This window comes from Carica papaya, chromosome 8 (genome assembly GCF_054855325.1).
Source record: "Carica papaya isolate Zhongbai chromosome 8, ASM5485532v1, whole genome shotgun sequence".
NCBI classification, from domain to species: Eukaryota; Viridiplantae; Streptophyta; class Magnoliopsida; order Brassicales; family Caricaceae; genus Carica; species Carica papaya.
The window spans coordinates 35,779,533-35,794,543 of NC_142316.1; the positions used below are offsets into that span (position 1 = coordinate 35,779,533).

The 15,011-nt window shown below is 34.3% G+C and overlaps 1 long non-coding RNA gene across 1 annotated transcript; it reads left to right on the top strand.

Annotated features, from left to right (window-relative positions):
- Nucleotides 1–3,811: 3,811 nt before the first annotated feature.
- On the top strand, nt 3,812–5,446 carry LOC148252836 (uncharacterized). Its single transcript, XR_015813979.1, has 3 exons — nt 3,812–3,998; nt 4,603–4,737; nt 4,826–5,446. It is a non-coding gene; the product is annotated as an uncharacterized LOC148252836 (long non-coding RNA).
- The last annotated feature ends 9,565 nt before the right edge of the window (nt 5,447–15,011 follow it).

Sequence of the window (15,011 nt, forward strand, 5' to 3'; positions counted from 1 at the left end):
ATATAGAGGCTAGCAATTTGTTTTCTCAAAGTTTCTTGTTAGTAACATATACAAAAACTTATTGTTTTGCCAATTTTGCAGATAAGGCTTCGCAGTTAAGTACATATCTATAATGTCTCAAGTCTAAGCATCAGTGGCCCAATTCCCAGATCAGTCAACCAAAAGAAATTGACTATCCAGTATGTAGAAAGAAGAATGGACAAGAAAAAACATGGTGTCATGGTGTAAAAAATTAAAAATGCAAAATGGGCGGGCAATATGTCATATTTAAGGTTTTTTTTCAGACAGAAATCAGACCAGAAAGAGTGAAAATCAACTAGGAAATAAAAAAATAAATAGATAGATCAGACAAGTAGGTAAAACCATGTGTAATACTAGTGAAGATTCAAACAGAAATTAGAGGTTTACATATTTCTTGTGTTTTATCATGTTATCTATCACTTTTCAAAAGGCCAATTCAGACAGATTGCTATCATTTCTCTTTTCGATAATAGACCTGATTTAATGAATCAATTTGAAGTTAATGATAAACTAGAAAATTGGAGAAAAATGTAATTAAATTGCTGCACATTGAAGATCAATTAGCAAAAGCCATCAGCTATGCATTTGAAGGAATTTGGTATTTTATGGATTTGGGAAGCTGTGCGGTGTGCGGTGTGCGGTTGTGCCTGTGAGCAGGTGGCGGCTGAGCCAGAATCGAGGAAATCAGGACAGGTGAAGGCAAGTTGGTGTTGGTCGACTTGGACCAAATTAAAAAAACAATAACTAGTTTTCCAATTAAGTCCTATAAAAATAAAATTTGAAAAATGATCTGGCTTGGCATGGTCCTCTCAAGCCCCTTCTTTTCTTCAGCTCCAGCCAGCTAGAGCAAAATTACGTAGCTTTTCATCGTTGCCAAACCTACCGTTCAGCGGTTATGAACTACCATTCTTCCAATTGAAAATTGGAGTGGTTTCGACAATCGATACCCATTGCACTTCCGAGTCATGGACAGATCTTGCTCCCCCACCACTCAGAAGCTTGAACAGAAAGTCGCGAATCCACCCACTAAACACGCCCGGTTCACTGCCCTTGACTCGGACCTCACTCTGACTTACTCAACGGCATCACTACAATACTCAAGGACAAGCTCAAACTGCCTGACCGGCTCGGCAGTTTAATCGACGGCTTCGAGGACAAAGAACATAAAATCGGAGGTTCAAGTTCAAAACTTGCATCTAGCGAGGAGCTCGAGATCATCCTGCCCAACGGGCTCGGGTCCAGTCGACATAAGGAGCTCGATGACGGTGATGGGTTGTACTGTACCAAGGAAAAGAAGACAAATGAAGATGCGGTATTTCGGGCAAGTGAGCGATTCTATAAAGACGGAGCGGGTTCAGTTTCGGCTATGGCATATTACAAATGCTAGGGGAATAAGAATGATCAGGGTTTAGTGACCTTGGAGGAGATTTTCTTTTAATGATTAGAAAAGAAATGTCATTAGACATTGAATGAAAGAAGTTATACAAGAGCCAAAAAACCTCCTTAAAAAAGAAGAAAAAGAAAGAAAAAAATAATGATAAAAAATGAAATCACTCAAAACCCACAGAATCCTGGGTCTCAATCAGGTTTCATTCAGAACTTGATGAAAATAATTAGTTCAATTATAAAGGAATCAAACAACTTCTACCATTTCTAATAGGTCATTCATCGAACAGTTGGTGCATTACTCCGAAAACGAACTCTGAACTACCAAAAAAATATCATTCGTTGTTTGAATTCAATCACAGAATCATGTCGGAAATTCATTATAATTGCTAATGGTCGAAATAAGAAACAAGCCAACAACAGCTTACCTGTTGTTGCCCACTAAGATTCGAAAAGCACCGTCACTTATCTCCTTTCTTCATCAAACAAGAGAGTCCCTCTCCTTTTCCAGCCTCCATTCTCCTTCTTACTCCTTCCAGGACCTTCCCTTTTCTCTCAATCTTCTGTTGACCCAGAAATCAAAATATCGTACTTCCCAATTGCTCCAACAGTCAATCACCCTTCACGCGTGCCCTCTCGCCTCTTCGCGATCTCGGCTTTCCCGCTGCTCATCCGACAAAAATCGTGGACTGCTTCGCTAATCCACCCTGTTTCTCTTGCAACGCCCCCTGTTTCTCCAAAGTCTCCCTTCAATTCGTGAAGAAAATCCGATAGGCTGAATAACTTAAATTTAATGACCGTAAAACTTTTATTAATTCAATTAATGAATGTATAAATTCATGGGAAGAAATCGTTAACGTTTGGAAATTTTAACAAATTAAGAAAAATAGTCTATGGGAATTTAATAAAAAAAAATGTAGTAGATGAAGAAAGGAAACTTAGAATTATTAAAAGGCCCAAAATGAAAAGGTTTTAATAGAGGTGGGGTAGGACTTTAATTTTAAAAGAAATGTGACACCTCAGCAGCTGAGGTGTCCTGAACAGACAATCAAGAGATGCCACAGGTGTAAAGACGCGTCAGAGGGAGTTGTAAGAAGGGAAGGAGGAGGAAATCAGGGAAAATGGTGGAATGACAAAGAGTTGGGATCGTGTTGCTTGGGCATAACTGAAATTTACTGTTAACGTGAACTGCGGGTTTGTAATTAATTTTCCAGTAAAAATTTTAAATTCGTAGTTTATTATTTTAATTGAAAAAAAAATTGTTCTTAAATCAAAATATATGGAAACTTAAAAAGATGTAACAAGCTTTCATAATAATAAGGATAAATTTTTAAAAAAATAACGCTATTTTGTCTTATTTGATTAAAAGGGAGAACAAAAATTCTTCTGGAAAAAACTATAAGTTTAATATATCTTTTGTAATTGATTTTTCTTGTGTGTTCTATTTTAATCTTTCATATTACGAAATATGCAATTTAGAAATCAACATTTCATAATTTTATAACTGTCATTTATAATTTTTTTGGTTAAATTTAGAGTAGTTGTCAAATGAAATTGGCAAAGTTGATTTTTCTTGTAAGATATATATATATATATATTTCTGCATTATATTTAATATGTTACGAAAAGGCTAGTGCTGGACATATGCAGGGAAAAGTGACCCAAATTTTATAAAAAGGCCAAGGCCCAAATCAAAGTGGTAACCGTTGTAAAAGGTTAAAGGGCCGAAAACAAAATTGTCCAAAATAGCTTAAACTTATTTTAAACGCCTAAAACTGAGAATAGATTGTCCCGAACAGCTAAAATCGGAAATAAATAGTCCAAAAGATAGCCTAAATTATTTACAAGACCTAAAGCACAAAATGAATTAACGAAAATGGCCTTAGTTAATTAAATGGCATAAGGCCCATTAGGCCTAAATCAGTCCCAATTATGCCTAAAAAATTCTAAGGCCCAACTAAATATGACCCCTAAACTTGAATTTAATCAAAACCCAAACCAATTACTTGAATTATATGACCTTAAGTTAGTTTAAATACTTATTAAGCAATTATATAGCTTCAATTCAGACCAAGCAGCATTCAATTTAATTAAATTACCAAGCAATGTATAATTGCTTAAGATTTATTAAGTTAGTTTAAACTTTGTTGTTCGTAGGCTAATTGTTTTTTGTGGGTGGTGGGAGAGCTGTGGGATGTTGGGCCGCAATTGGAAGAGCCTTTGATTTTTGGACCTTAAACCGAGTGAAGGCCCGAGAGCGTAGTAGACACAAGCGGATTTCTGGAAATAAAAGTTCGACCCATGTTTTTGAATTTAAAAAAAAAAAAAGGCAAACATGGGTCCGTTGCGTATGAACGACGCTGCACTTAACGGTTATATGCTCGCACCAAAGAAGATAAATACAGAGAGAGAGAGAGAGAGAGAGAGAGAGAGAGAGAGAGAGAGAGATTTTTTTCTGTCGAGATAGAGAGAAAGAAAATGGAGAAGCCAATGGGAACATCGGCAATGGATGCTTTCAAAAGCTTGAGAAAGTTGGCGAGGGTACATACAGGAAGGTTTACAGGGTGATGGAGAAGGCTACCCGTTGTGAGGTAACAACCCTATTTTGTCTCTCTCCGCTTGATTTCCTTTTCCCTTTTCCTCTTTCTTGTCAGATCTGCGTTGATTTGCTTTTTCTAGAGGTTCTCGGTTTCTTTGATTTTGAGGAACTTCTTCTGTTCTTGGTATTCCTAAGAAACGTTTCTTTAAGATCTTGGGCGATTGGTTCTGACACCCACTCTTCCCAGCGAAAATCTTGTATGTGCGTCTTACAACATAAGCCCTAGAGTTCCTAATTGATACTTTGCCTTGAGATTTTTATTTTCTTACCACATATTTTTTCGTTTTATTTTATTAATTGAAGGGTTTAAAGTTTTCTCATTTGGGATCTTGATGTGTCCCATTTTCTTCTTGTATTTCTTACAACCGCAACAGCTAGAAACGCAGCTTCTTTTTTTATTTATTATGATATGTACATCTGAAAAAGTCATCGACCCTTAATTTATCCGTTGATACCGCGGAGGCTTTTGTGTCTTAAATTGCCGCCCTCTGTGAATTTCATCTGTTGGGTCTTTTCCTGCTTAAATTTGCAATTTGTTCTTGACGTTTATTTCAGCATCTCGATCTTACGTTTGTTTCTTGCCATGCTCTGTTCAGATTGCTTTATGTCAAACAAGGATAGAATAAAGAACGGAAGACAGTACGCTATCTGGTTTTTGATTACTTGGACACTGATCTCAAGAAATTCCTTAAGAGCTGCTGTCAAACTGGAGAGAACATCCCGCTAAAATGGTCGGATAATGTCAAGTTTTATGTTTATTTTTTCATAAATTTCCAAATTTTATGTCAGATAACAAGAAATATAATGAACATGTTGCAGAGCCCGATGTACCAACTCTGTAAAGGTGTTGCCTTCTGCCACGCTCATGGAATGTTACACAGGTATTTTCTTCATTCTTCACTTAAATCAGACACAGGAAATTGTCCTTTCGTTGCAGGGACCTTCAGCCTCACAATCTCCTAATGGATCGACAACCAATGGTGAGGTAAATTTTGTTTCTTTGTTAACTGTTTTATTATATACAAAATATAGTATATCTAAATTTTGGTGAACTTTGGGTGTCTTTGTATTTCTACAAATTTTAACTCTGTTGTCCCCTCTCTTACTAAATAAATGGAACTAGCATTGTTGTTAAGACTGAGATATTAAAAATATTTCATCAGATCTCACCAAAGCTCTGCAGTAAGAGGTGAATGAACAGGCTGAATCTTATTGAGCTTTCTTTGCATGGCCAAACAAGACATGGTCTAATCTAACGAAGAATATTGTCTTCTCTTGCATTGATGACTTCTTATGTTTTCTCTGCCTTGGGGTTATGATGCCAAACCTTATTTTTTTGAAATAAAAATAGTGCAGTATGATTCATTCACATGCACCAAAAGATACAAACTCATATACAAAATATCGTCATATTAATTACAGTATCAATAAGGTACATTTCATTAGCTCTTTCACAAAAATTTACAAACTTTGTATTTCTTTTAACTACACCTGTAGGAGTCTTAAACAAATAAGAGAATGGTAGAAAGACAAGGCTGGATCCGAGTAACCTTACTCTTAAGGAAACAAACTATATATCTGGCAATTGAGAAGTTTGGAACAGTATGCAATTAAAAAAAGGTTACCTTCAAGAAGAATGCCCAAATAATTATGGGTCAAAATAGAATGTTTTAAACTTTCCAACATTATGCAATTAAAAAAAGGTTACCCTCAAGAAGAACGCCCAAACAATTATGGGTCAAAATAGAATGTTATACCCAATCGACCAATCTGTCTTCTCCAAATAACTCAATCCTCCAAGTTAACAACACCTAAGCCACTCTTGCAAAGATTAGTACAATGTTCCTCTACTTGCAAGGTGATAACAAACATAGTATTATATTGAGGCAAAAAAGAGAATAGTCTTATCAGCAGACTGGAGGTGGAGAACCTCCAAACAGTTATGGGTCAAAATAGAATGTTATACCCAATCGACTAATCTGTCTTCTCCAAATAACTCAATCCTCCAAGTTTGCACCACCTAAGCCACTCTTGCAAAGATTAGTACAATGTCCTTCACTACACCCCACCCCACCCCACATGAGCCCTCTCACAAAGCTTCTCTTCAAAGCCTGAGACAATATGAGATTATGAACATCTTTTCCTCACCCTCATTTGCTCATGAAACCAAGTCGTAGGTTCTCTATTAACAATAAAAATAAAGTCGCTGAGGATAAAGCAGCCTTCTAAACCCACCTCCCTAGCACCCAAAAGGAAAAGAAAGGAAAGGAAAGAAAAGGAGAAGGAAAGAAAGGAAAGGAAAGGAAGGAAAAGAAAGGAAAGGAAAAGAAAAATAAAGGATAAGAAAGGAAAAAAAGAGAAGGAAATTCTCAACTTCGAAAGCTCTTTCACCTAGCACCCAAAATCGTTCATAAACAAGACCTTGTCCAAAAAATTCATTACTCAATTGCAATAGATGTGTGGTCTGTTGTCTGTATATTCGGTACACATCATTTTCAATTTTTTTAAAAATCATTCCCGCTTTTATATTTGGTTAATCGTTCCATCTTATTTTGAATTCCAGTCGAGCTTGCAAATGAAAAAAAAGAAGAAAAGAAAGAAAAAGAAATGAAATGAAAGGAAGCGAAAGGAAAAGAAAAGAAAGGATAGGAAAAGAAAGGAAAGGAAATGAAAGGAAAGGAAAAGAAAGGAAAAGGAAGGAAAGGAAAACGAAAAGAAAGGAAAGGAAAATGAAGGACAAAGAAACGAAAAGAAATGAAATAGGATAAGAGAGGAAGGGAAATGAAAGGGAAAGGAAAAGAGAGGAAAAGGAAAGAAAGGACAGGAAATAAAGCAAAACGAAAGGAAAGGAAAGGAAATGAAGGACAAAGAATGGAAAGGATAGGAAAGGAAAGGAAAGGAAAATGAAGGACAAAGAAGGGAAAGGAAAAGAAAAGAAAGGAAAAGAAAGGAAAAGAAAAGAAAGAAAAGAAAAGGAAGGAAAAGAAAAGAAAGCCAAAGAAAAGAAAAGAAAAAGGAAAGAAAATAAAGGAAAAGAAAAGAAAGGAAAGAAAAGGAAACGAAAGGAAAAGAAAAGAAAGCAAAATAATGGAAAGGAAAAGAAAGGATAGGAGAAGAAGGGAAAGGAAATGAAAGGAGAGGAAAAGAAAGGAATGGAAAAGAAAGGAAAAGGAAAGAAAGGAAAGGAAATAAAGGCAAACGACAGGAAAGGAAAAAAAATAAAGGACAACGAAAGGAAAGGAAAAGAAAGGAAAGGAAAGAAAAGGAGAAGGAAAGAAAGGAAAGGAAATTAAGGAAAAGAAAGGAAAGGAAAAGACAAATAAAGGAAAAGAAAGGAAGAAAAGAGAAGGAAATTCTCTACTCCAAAAGCTCCTTCACCTAGCACCCAAAATCGTTCATAAACAAGACCTTGTCCAAAAAATTCATTACTCAATTGCAATAGATGTGTGGTCTGTTGTCTGTATATTCGGTACACATCATTTTCAATTTTTTTAAAAATCATTCCCGCTTTTATATTTGGTTAATCGTTCCATCTTATTTTGAATTCCAGTCGAGCTTGCAATTGAAAAAAAAGAAGAAAAGAAAGAAAAAGAAATGAAATGAAAGGAAGCGAAAGGAAAAGAAAAGAAAGGATAGGAGAAGAAAGGAAAGGAAATGAAAGGAAAGGAAAAGAAAGGAAAGGAAAACGAAAGGAAAGGAAAGGAAAATGAAGGACAAAGAAACGAAAAGAAATGAAATAGTATAAGAGATGAAGAGAAATGAAAGGGAAAGGAAAAGAGAGGAAAAGGAAAGAAAGGATAGGATATAAAGGAAAACGAAAGGAAAGGAAAGGAAAATGAAGGACAAAGAATGGAAAGGAAAGGAAAGGAAAGGAAAAGAAAAGAAAAGAAAGGAAAAAAAAAAGAAAAGAAAGGAAACGAAAAGAAAAGAAAAGAAAAGAAAGGAAAGAAAAGGAAAAGAAAGGATAAAAGAAGAAGGGAAAGGAAATGAAAGGAGAGGAAAAGAAAGGAATGGAAAAGAAAAGAAATAGAAAGAAAGGAAAGGAAATAAAGGCAAACGAGGAAAGGAAAAAAAAATAAAGGACAACGAAAGGAAAAGAAAAGAAAGGAAAGGAAAGAAAAGGAGAAGGAAAGAAAGGAAAGGAAATTAAGGAAAAGAAAGGAAAAAAAGAGAAAGAAATTCTCAACTCCGAAAGCTCCTTCACCTAGCACCCAAAATCGTTCATAAACAAGACCTTGTCCAAAAAATTCATTACTCAATTGCAATAGATATGTGGTCTGTTGTCTGTATATTCGGTACACATCATTTTCTATTTTTTTTTAAATCATTCATACTTTTATATTTGGTTAATCGTTCCATCTAAATTTGAATTCCAGTCGAGCTTGTAATTGAAAAAAAAGAAGAAATGAAATGAAAGGAAGCGAAAGGAAAAGAAAATAAAGGATAGGAGAAGAAAGGAAAGGAAATGATAGGAAAAGGAAGGAAAGGAAAGGAAAATGAAGGACAAAGAAACGAAAAGAAATAAAATAGGATAAAAGAGGAAGGGAAATGAAAGGGAAAGGAAAGGAGAGGAAAAGGAAAGAAAGGATAGGAAATAAAGGAAAACAAAAGGAAAGGAAAGGAAAATGAAGGACAAAGAATGGAAAGGAAAGGAAAGGAAAGGAAAAGAAAGGAAACGAAAAGAAAAGAAAAGAAAAGAAAGAAAAAGAAATGAAAGGAAAAGAAAAGAAAGCAAAATATTGAAAGGAAAAGAAAGGATAGGAGAAGAAGGGAAAGAAAATGAAAGGAGAGGAAAAGAATGGAATGGAAAAGAAAGGAAAAGGAAATAAAGGAAAGGAAATAAAGGCAAACGACAGGAAAGGAAAAAAAAATAAAGGACAACGAAAGGAAAGAAAAGGAGAAGGAAAGAAAAGGAGAAGGAAAGAAAGGAAGGAAAAAAAAAGGAAAAGAAAAGAAAGCAAAATAATGGAAAGGAAATGAAGGGAGAAGAAAAAAAAAGGAATGGAAAAGAAAGGAAAAGGAAAGAAAGGAAAGGAAATAAAGGCAAATGACAGGAAAGGAAAAAAAAATAAAGGACAAGGAAAGGAAAGGAAAGGAAAGGAAAAGAAAGGAAAGGAAAGAAAAGGAGAAGGAAAGAAAGGAAAAGAAAGAAAAGGAGAAGGAAAGAAAGGAAAGGAAATGAAGGAAAAGAAAGGAAAGGAAAAGAAAAATAAAGGAAAAGAAAGGAAGAAAAGAGAAGGAAATTCTCAACTCCGAAAGCTCCTTCACCTAGCACCCAAAATCGTTCATAAACAAGACCTTGTCCAAAAAATTCATTACTCAATTGCGATTGATGTGTGGTCTGTTGTCTGTATATTCGGTACACATCATTTTTTATTTTTTTTAAATCATTTCCACTCGAGCTTGCAATTGAAAAAAAAGAAGAAAAGATAGAAAAAGAAATGAAATGAAAGGAAGCGAAAAGAAAAGAAAAGAAAGGATAGGAGAAGAAAGGAAAGGAAATGAAAGGAAAGGAAAAGAAAGGAAAAGGAAGGAAAGGAAAAAGAAAAAAAAGGAAAGGAAAATGAAGGACAAAGAAACGAAAAGAAATGAAATAGGATAAGAGAGGAAGGGAAATGAAAGGGAAAGGAAAGGAGAGGAAAAGGAAAGAAAGGATAGGAAATAAAGGAAAACGAAAGGAAAGGAAAGGAAAATGAAGGACAAAGAATGGAAAGGAAAGGAAAAGAAAGGAAAGCAAAATAATGGAAAAGAAAAGAAATGAAATGAAAGGAAGCGAAAGGAAAAGAAAAGAAAGGATAGGAGAAGAAAGGAAAGGAAAACAAAAGGAAAGGAAAGGAAAATGAAGGACAAAGAAACGAAAAAAAATGAAATAGGATAAGAGAGGAAAGGAAATGAAAGGGAAAGGAAAGGAGAGGAAAAGGAAAGAAAGGATAGGAAATAAAGGAAAACGGAAAGGAAAGGAAAGGAAAATGAAGGACAGAGAATGGAAAGGAAAGGAAAGGAAAAGAAAAGAAAGGAAACGAAAAGAAAAGAGAAGAAAGGAAAGAAAAGGAAACGAAAGGAAAAGAAAGAAAAGCAAAATAATGGAAAGGAAAAGAAAGGATAGGAGAAGAAGGGAAAGGAAATGAAAGGAAAAGAAAAGAAAGGAAAAGGAAGGAAAGGAAAACGAAAGGAAAGGAAAGGAAAATGAAGGACAAAGAAGCGAAAAAAAATTAAATAGAAGAAGAGAGAAAGGAAAGGAAATAAAGGAAAACGAAAGGAAAGGAAAGGAAAATGAAGGACAAAGAAAAGAATGGAAAAGAAAGGAAAAGAAAAGAAACGAAAAGAAAAGAAAAGAAAGGAAAGAAAAGGAAACGAAAGGAAAAGAAAGAAAAGCAAAATAATGGAAAGGAAAAGAAAGGATATGAGAAGAAGGGAATGGAAATGAAAGGAGAGGAAAAGAAAGGAAAAAGAAAGAAAGGAAAGGAAATAAAGGCAAACGACAGGAAATGAAAAAAAAATAAAGGACAAGGAAAGGAAAGGAAAAGAAAGGAAAGGAAAGAAAGGAAAGGAAAGGAAAGGAAAAGAAAAATAAAGGAAAAGAAAGGAAAAAAAGAGAAGGAAATTCTCAACTCCAAAAGCTCCTTCACCTAGCACCCAAAATTGTTCATAAACAAGACCTTGTCCAAAAAATTCATTACTCAATTGCAATAGATGTGTGGTCTGTTGTCTGTATATTCGGTACACATTATTTTCTATTTTTTAAAATCATTCCCACTTTTATATTTAGATAATCGTTCCATCTTATTTTGAATTCCAGTCGAGCTTGCAATTTAAAAAAAAAAGAAATGAAATGAAAGGAAGTGAAAGGAAAAGAAAAGAAAGCAAAATAAAGGAAAAGAAAAGAAAGGATAGGAGAAGAAAGGAAAGGAAATGAAAGGAACGGAAAAGAAAGGAAAAGAAAGTAAAAGGAAGGAAAGGAAAACGAAAGGAAAGGAAAGGAAAATGAAGGACAAAGAAATGAAAAGAAATGAAATAGGATAAGAGAGGAAGGGAAATGAAAGGAAAGGAAAAGAGAGGAATAGGAAAGAAAGGAAAGGAAATAAAGGAAAATGAAAGGAAAGGAAAGGAAAATGAAGGACATAGAAAGGAAAGGAAAAGAAAGGAAAAGAGAGGAAACGAAAAGAAAAGAAAAGAAAATGAAAGGAAAAGAAAAGAAAGCAAAATAATTGAAAGGAAAAGAAAGGATAGGAGATGAAGGGAAAGGAAATGAAAGGAGAGGAAAAGAAAGGAATGGAAAAGAAAGGAAAAAGAAAGAAAGGAAAGGAAATAAAGGTAAACGACAGGAAAGGAAAAAAAAATGAAGGACAACGAGAGGAAAAGAAAAGAAAGGAAAGGAAAGAAAAGGAGAAGGAAAGAAAGGAAAGGAAAGGAAAGAAAAGAAAGGAAAGGAAAATAAAGGAAAGGAAAGAAAAGGAGAAGGAAAGAAAGGAAAAAAAGAGAAGGAAGTTCTTAACTCCGAAAGCTCCTTCACCTAGCACCCAAAATCGTTCATAAACAAGACAAGCTCATCAAAGGGAGCTTTTTCCTTACCGTGATTCCTCGAGCAACCTATAATGAGTTAAATGCAAGCTCATCAAAGGGAGCTAGAAATCTCGAACCTCATTTAGAGAGAGCTCCGACTTCTATATTTTAATTATAATTTTGTTTAGTTTCTTTATTAATTTTAGAATCCTTTAAATATGAGTAGATGCACTATAGTATAGCTAACATTTTATTTAAACTTCCCATATCAAAAATCAAGGAGATTCTTAATTAATTGCTAATTAAGTGATAAGTTTTTAAAATATGGTAAGTAAAATACCTTACTCTAGCATATAGGTAAGTTTCCAAAATATGATAAAATTTAGACCATAGGAAAAATAAAATTCCTAATTAAGAGAGGTTTCCAAAATGTAATAAACTTAATCCATATCAGCTCCTTATTTGCCTATTTTGTGATAAGAACGATCCACAAAGGAGTCTATAACATTACTCTCTCCTCGAAAAAGAGCTTGTTTGCAAGCTCAAAGGAAATGTTCATGGCTTTTCCAAGTAATCAGCGACGTCTGTTCTAGTCCAATGTATTAGAAGTTTTCAGGTGACTCTATTAAGTTGGGTGTGCAGAACTGAAGCTAGAATGGGGATAACATGACCATCTTCGACTAGAGGTAGTGTAGTCTTGAAATGGATAAATGCATATACATAATAAATACATACAGATGCATCTCTACATGCATAATAAATACATACAGATGCATACACACATACATATGCATACATACAGAAGTCCATTAATGCATGCGTACATACATCCATATAAACATACACATACATACATATAAATACATACATGCATAAATACCCACATAGATGCACATACATCTATACATGCATACATACATACTTGCATACATACATACATACATACATACATACATACATGTATGTATACATACATAGATACATATATTCCTACATGCATACATCTATAGATATGCTGTGCATACATACATTGATACATACATTGATACACATAGCATCCATACATGCATGCATGCATACATACACACACACACATGCAAACATGTATACATATGCATACATACATACATATGCATCCATACACAAACATATACCGGAGATTCTGAACTTCAAGAATTCCTACATATTTTCAGGTAACTTACATACATACATACATACATACATAAGCACATAAAGATGCATACATACATATATATGCATACATACATATGCTTACATACGTACACTTATCCATTCATGTATGTATACATACATACATATACGTAAAGGAAAACAAATAAAAGAAAAGAAAGCAAAGGAAAAGAAAGGTATAGAAAAGAAAAGAAAAGAAAGGAACAAAGGAAAGGAAAGAAAAAGAAAAGAAAGGAAAAGTAAGGGAAAGAAAGGGAAAGAAAGGGAAAGAAAGGAAAGGAAAAGAAAGAAAAGAGAAGAAAATAAGAAGAGATGAAATGAAAGAAAAAGAAAAGAAATGACAAAAAAAGAAAGGAAAGGAAATGAAAGGAGAAGAACAAAAAGGAAAGAAAAGGAAAAAAGGAAAAGAAAGAAAGGAAAGGAGAAGAAGAGAAAGAAAAAGGAAAGAAAGAAAGGAAAGGAAAAGAAAGGAAAGCAAAGGAGAGGAAAGTAAAGGAAAAGGAAAAGAATAAGGAGAGAAAAAGAAATGAAAGGAAAAGAAACTAAAATAAAATAAAAGAAATGAAATAAAAGAAAAGAAAGACAAAAAAAGAAAAGAACGGAAAAAAATGAAGAGAAGTGTTATGTCCTCGATACTAGAATCTTGTCACCGGGCGATTCTCCAGAATTTTTTGTTCTTGGATCTGCTTTTCCCTTATTGTGATTCCTTGAGCAATCTATAGTGAGTTACATGCAAGCTCATCAAAGAGAGTTTGAAACCTTGGGGCTTGGGGCTTGGCATCTGGTTTGCTGGTGTACCGGAGTATGACCCATCATCTTGGACATGGACTATGTTTTGGGACTGGATGATCAGATTTCCCTGGGTACCTGCACTTTATACCTGACATATTCTCAACTGTGCTATGCTTGTGGGTAGAGGTAAGATCCTTAGCTTTTAGCATTGAAGCAAATACGTTAAATTCAAAGGTCTGTCTCCTCATTTCTTTCCTGATGGTGCAATTGAACTCACTGTTTTATTAAATATAACAAAATAAGTAGGTGGGTTATGTAAAAAGAAGAAAAAGAGAGAATAATGACAAACCAAGCTTTTCAAGATGAGAGAATAAAGACTTGATTGTAACTATAGCCACAAATATCATATTTTTAATTCTATTAGTCATATTAACTAATATGATATAAAAATCATAAATACAATATTTCCAGTAATATTCAAAAACTGAAAATTAAAAGATTTTGAAAACTCACAAAAGGCAGAGACTTCATAATTTCACTTCCACAGGTCAGTTGTCCCTAGAATAGTCTCTTCTATTTTCTTCATGCCGCCAATTTATAATTTTTATCGACTCATTTTGTTGATTAAAAGGGTTAAGACACTAGTTGGCGAGTGTGGAGGACAGAGACAGGTAATAAATGGGTGCGAATATGAGAGAGAGAGACAGAGGAGCTCCAGGTGATTGACTCATGTTTATGTTAAATTGATATGCAGAGAATTGCTATTGCCAGAGCTCTACTGAAGAATGCACCAATCTTGATCCTTGATGAATTAAGGTTTCTGTATGATTGTCTACGCCCATGCATCATCCTAGAAATATCTTTAAGATGTAAAAAAAACATCTCACTTTCTTGGTCATGGCTTGCTTGCATTTGACTCCTGTCTAACGCCTGTCTTACGCCTGTCTTACTACAAGCAACAAGTGCCCTGGATGCAGTAAGTGAATGCCTCGTACAGGAAGCTCTGAACCATCTAGTGAACGGTAGGACAACATTAGTGAATGCTCATAGATTAAGCACGGTTCAGAATGCTCACCAAATTACAATTTGCTCTGATGGAAGGATCGTTGAACTGGGTACCCATTTTGATTTGCTAGCTATAAAGGGTCTGTATGCTTCACTTGTTGGCACTCAAAGGCTTGCTTTTGAATGATTTGAATTTGATAGTTATCCTTGCCTTCTTCAACTCTTACTCTCGTTCTTCATCCAGTGATCCAATTCAAATACAAAAAAGAAAAGTTAATTCAGCAACGTTTTACTTATTGCTGAATAGCGACAACATCAAGTTGGCATTAATGGTAGGATAGAATAAAAAAGTTAGAACAAGTCAAAAAATTGTAAAATGAAGCTTTTTGAATTTCCAAATTCTTAAAAAAGAAGATATTGTAGTCACTAATTTTCATAATTTAAGGTTTGGAATTTGTCGCAGAACAAAGTAAGAATTGCATTATTCAGAATTGTAGCATAAAATTCCTAGATAAAAATCAAATGCTTAAAATAAAAATAAGAAAAATACATCCACAACAAATAAAAGTAAGAA